Raw genomic sequence first — 6,000 nt, forward strand, 5'->3', positions numbered from 1 at the left:
CAAATTTCAGTTATATTTCTCTTCAAAACAGTTTCTTCCATTTTCTGAAAAGATCTCAAGAATGGGATCATATTGACTAAGTAGCTATCTCAATACTTCACTCTCAACATTATTATGACAACATGGATAGGTTAACAGCAGGTATAAACTTAGCATAAATTTCATTTCTTTGGTGATATGATTAAGGTTCAATTTACGCATAATGCATTAATGGTCAACACTGTGCTATGATGCCTCATATCTCTTCTCAAAGCTTATTTGGCTTTCCCCAGATCACCCCAATTTGACTCCAACCTCCTGTATTTGGTCAAAAACTTGTTTTTGTATGACATAACTTATTGTATTTTTGTATTTTTTGAGATTCAAACATATATAGAGGTTGAACGTTGGACTTACAGTTAGTAACATGCCTTTCATTCAAGATGAGACAGATTTTGTCAACATCTTTGTAGTTCTTGTTGTAACCCTCTTGTTTGATAAAATATTTAAAAACACTTATCAACTTCTGGTTGATTTATTCATTCTTCCCCTTGTTTTTTGATATTTTCTCAAATTTTCTTAAACCATGTTCCTTGTCACATTTAAAGATGTTTCATTTTTGGTTGACCAAATAACAACAGACTCGTGTATGACTGGGTAATCACTTTTCTGCCTATCATTTGGAGAGATTTATCTTGAGACATGCAAAGACAACTATGTATCTCCACATAAAGATTAGCATATTCATTATGTTTATATCACCTTAGATTTTACATCATGGGAAAGCAACCATACATGTTAATGACTATACTAAGGTCTTTTTAGCCTATTAATTCCATATGATCAGCTAAGTAGTCAATGTACTATCATTTCCCAAATTAACAGTTCAATATTCAATCACCCCAATATCTCTTCATTGTTAGGTAAATGGCTATCATGTTTGACCAGAAGTGGTCAATTGGACCAAACATACATGTGAATATATGTCCTTTCAAAGTTAGAGCTATTGACATAGTTTTAAGTGAAGGAGTAAGACGCAAGTTATTATTGCCCCAAAAGCATTCAGTTTTCAGGTCAATGGCTATCCTTTGAATCTGTAGAGATTTAAGGACCAAACATACACGGGTGCATGTCCTTACAACTGGGAAAATGACATAATTTTCAGCAAAAACAACTACTTGAGACTTTTCCTAAAAAAATCCTTCTTTTGAGCTTCTTTTAAAGCTTGAACTGAATAATCTTATCATATCTCTGCACCATTAACAACATGCTCATGTTTTGATCAAAATAGAGTATTTATTTAAAATTCATTGGAAAATCTTCATTTCATCACTTAATTTTGACATAAATACATTTTGACATAAACAGTTGTAACATATTCAAATCTTAATCAAACATGAAATCATCAAGACAAGTAGACAATCAAATTCTAACTTATCTTAATAACATCAAAAGATCAGATAAAGCACATATTCAAGCAATTAAGCAATGATATCAGATAAGTTTACATCAACAAGTAATTCATAACAAGAACTCTTATCCTGACATCACAAATGCACATCAACTGATAATTATGCAAACTTATCAATCAGATCAAACATGTCAAATTTTGCATTCATACACAGTTAAAGCACATAACAATTAACATATTCAGTAGCATATTCAAATATCATACTTAAGTAACATAATCAAGCATATTCACTAAACATTCAATATGTGTAAAACAAAAAAATCACTTATCACAGAGAGACACATAACCAGGCACACATCCTTAATCAGATTTCATCAGAGTTGATCATTCCCAGGGCTTTCAGAAGAAAGTTGAACCTGGTTCTTTCAAGTGGTTTGGTGAAAAGGTCAGCCAAATTGTCACTTGTATCAACTCTTTGCATTTCAATCAAACCTTTTTCACTGCAGTCTCTGACGAAATGATGTCTGATTTCAATGTGCTTAGTTTTGGAATGTTGAACTGGATTTTTAACATTAAAATATGCAGCAGTATTGTCAATAAGAATAGGGGTGTTCAAGAAATTCAAACCATAGTCCAGCATCTGATTTTGAATCCATAGAACTTGTGCACAGCAGGCGGATGCAGCAACATATTCAGCTTCTGCAGTAGAGATTGAGACTGTAGTCTGCTTTTTACATTGCCATGACACTAGCCTTTCACCCAAAAATTAACATCCTCCTGAGGTTGACTTTCTGCTCATGTTGCAGCCATCATAATCACTGTCTGTATATGCAATCAGATCAAAAGCTTGGTTCTTTGGATACCAAATCCCTAAGTCTGGTCTTCCCTTCAAATATCTGAATATTCTTTTAACAGCATTCATGTGGGAGACTTCTGGACTTGATTGAATCTTGCACACACACATACAGCAAACATGATATCTGGTCTTGTTGCAGTCAGATACATCAGAGATCCAATTTTGGCTCTATATTCATGTTCATCTATAGGCTCCCCCTTTCATCTGCAATCATCTTTTCTTTGGTGTCCATTGGAATTGAAGCAGTCTTGTACTCTTGACAGTTGAACTTGTTCAAGATGTCCTGCACATATTTGTTTTGATGAATGTAAATCCCCTCAGCCTTCTGTTGAACTTGCAGTCCTAGAAAGAAGTTTATTTATCCCATAGAACTCATGTTGTATTTGGACTTCATTACCCCTTCAAACTCTATACACATTTGTTCATTTGTAGAACCAAAGATGATATCATCCACATATACTTGTAACATAAGCAAGTCTGATCCCTTTCTTTTCTATAAGAGTGTCTTGTCAATGGCTCCTCTTTTGAAACCATGTTCAAGAAGATGACTTGACAGCTCATCATACCATGCTCTAGGAGCCTGATGCAATCCATAAAGGGCTTTGTTTAACTTATACACCCTGTTTGGATACATTGGATCCTCAAAACCTGGAGGTTGAGCAACATACACCTCTTCATCAATCTTTCCATTTAGAAATGCAGACTTAACATCAAGCTGGAACACTCTAATGTTCTTTGAGGCAGCATATGCAAGAAAAATCCTGATAGCTTCAAGTCTTGCAACCGGTGCAATGACTTCCTCAAAGTCTATTCCTTCTTCTTGAAGACATCCCAGTGCTACAAGTCTAGCTTTATTCTTAATCACCAAACCCCTTTCATCCCTTTTGTTTCTAAAAACCCATTTGGTTCCAATTGCATATCTGTCAAATGGCTTATAAACAAGATCCCACACATGCATGTCTCTAAATTGTGCCAATTCCTCTTGCATTGCTTCCACCCAACTATTATCTTTTAATGCTTGTGCTATGTTCTTTGGTTCTATTTGGGACAGAAAACAAGAGTAAAGACAAATGTTTGCAATTTCAGAATGACTTCTTGTAACTCTTTCATGCAAATCACCAATGATGTTTTCAGACGGATGATTCTTTTCCACATAAGGAGTTTGTACAATCGTATCTGTAGACAAATTTGTGTCAAGATTTATTTCATTGAACTCTGGTTCTTTAATGATTAAATCAGCTTCTGCATCATGAAATTCTGGTGCATCATCATTATGTTGTCCTGAAGTAGATGCACCATTGTTTTCTAAGTTCAATCTTTGAAATAGATCTTGAAATCTTGTTGTAGATGCAACTTCTTCTCCACTTGCTTGGTTGCTTGTGTCACTCTCATTCTGAATTTGATCATCCTGTACATCTTGATTTTCTTGATTGTTCTTAGTATGATCATGTTCAGGATTGTGATTATTTTCTCGATCATGTTGACCATTGTCATATGAGAGATTCTTCACAAAAGTATACTCCTTTTCTTTTCTAGCAACTTTCTTCCATAATTCTTCCAAGTCCAATGATTTCTTCTTTTTCTCTTCAATTTCATTGGTCTTGTAGAAAGATTCATCAAAGTCTTCAGGATAAATCTTGAAAGACCTTATTAACTTCTCATGATCAAACAGCCATGCTGCACCATTAACTGTATTGAATTGATTCTCATTAAAGATGATGTCAGATGATTCTATAACACTCAAGTGATCTTTCACATAAACTCTGCAGGCTTTTGAGTGTGTAGAATATCCCACAAAGAAGCAATCTAGGGATTTTGTTTGAAACTTGTTCAGATAGTCCCTTGTATTTAACAGAAAACATTTGCATCCAAAGGGCTTGAAAAACTTGATGTAAGGCTAATGGTTGTGAAATATTTCATAAGGAGTTTTGTTATTCCTTTTGTTCACAAGTACCCTGTTCTGAACATAGCAGGCTGTATTTATAGCTTCAGCCCAAAAAGTGACAGGCAGATTAGCATATGCTAATATGGTTCTTGCATCTTCAATCAAAGTTTTATTTCTTCTTTCTGCAACACCATTTTGTTCAGGAGTTCTAGGAGCTGAGAATTGTTGTTGTATTCCTTTTGCTTCACAGAATTCTTGCATAACTCCATTCTTGAACTCAGTGCTATTGTCACTTCTCATCATCTTGACTGTCTTATTCAACTTGTTCTCAATCATTGTTACACAACCTTTAATCAACTCTGCAGTCTCATCCTTGGTACTTAGGAAATAAACCCAAGTGTATCTTTAATAGTCATCAATGATCACCAGACAATATCTTTTCTTCCCAATACTTGGTACACTCACAGGACCAAAGAGATCCATGTGAAGTAATTCAAGTACTTGATCAATTGAATTGATGAGTTTTGACTTATGAGTATATTTGTGTTGTTTTCCCTTTTGACATGAATCACAATGATCTTCCAACTTGAATTCTCTTGTAGGTAAGCCTATGACATGCTCACCTTTGACAAGTCTATTCATGTTCTTCAAGTTCACATGACACAGTTTCCTATGCCACAATTTTGACTCATTTTCAGTGGCTTTGGAAACAAAACATGCACCTCCTCTTGAAATAGCTTCTTTCATATTCAATTCATACAAGTTACCATTTCTTGGTGCCATCATCATAATCATTTTAGGTGGAATTACAAACTCAGGTTTTAAAATTAAACAGTGTGAATCATCAAAACTGACTTTGTAACCCTTATCACACATTTGTGATATACTCAGCAGATTGTACTGAAGACCTTCAACATGAAATACATTATCAAATGAGACTTTTTCATTTGTTAAGATTCCTTTTCCAACAATCTTTCCACCATTCTCATCACTCCCAAAAGCTACTGGACCTTCATACTTTTCTTCATAATTGACAAGAGATCTCTTGTCACAAGTCATGTGCCTAGAACAACCACTATCCATATACCATATGTCATTTAGAGGAGTGGACTGTTCCTGCACATACAAAGAAAGTTTGATTAGTTGAGTGATGAAGTGCAAGCCTTATCAACTTGCAGCTCATCAGATTCAGTTTCAGACACAGCTTGGGAAGTGAGTGTTGTTGGTTTAGGATCTTCATGAGTCAATTCTAAGTTGTCTGAATTATCAGTTTCATAACCACACTCTCTTGGAGTTTTAACAAGTGAGGTTGGACACTGGTATTCAGCTGAGTCAGTGGCATACTCCTTTATCACATAGTCCTTCTTCTCAGAGTAGTCTCTCACATCAGCAACTTGCTCAACCTTACTCTCAGTCTTAGGTTTCCAAAGGAAACCATATGGTTCATATCCATGTTTTAATAGAAAATTCTCATCACCAGTGAGTTCTGTTGGTTTATTTCTAGAATGTGCATATTTTCTTCTTGTCTTCTCACTGCTTGATGATCCTTGAGAACCATCAGATTTGAATGTTTGAGTATCTTGTTTGATTCTCAAAGACTGATAGTTCTTTTTGGTCAATTTCTCATGCTTCTTAGGAGATTTACTTCTTTTTGCTAATTCAGCCACTTGCTTCTTTGTTGTTACTTCAGCTTTCTTCTCAATCCTTGTCACCTTTGCAGATTTCTTATCTTCTCTGTTCATGGTTTCATTTCCACACACCTTTCCTTTTCCCAGATATACGTCATACTTCTGTTTGTATAGAACAAAGTCTTGGCCATACTTTGTTCCATCTGGTACACGAAATGGTTTGAATTGAATCTTTCATTAC

Source organism: Bidens hawaiensis, unplaced genomic scaffold (assembly GCF_021521415.1).
Source record: "Bidens hawaiensis isolate Kalapana, Puna unplaced genomic scaffold, B.hawaiensis_p1.1 tig00004685_1, whole genome shotgun sequence".
In the NCBI taxonomy this organism is placed as follows: Eukaryota; Viridiplantae; Streptophyta; class Magnoliopsida; order Asterales; family Asteraceae; genus Bidens; species Bidens hawaiensis.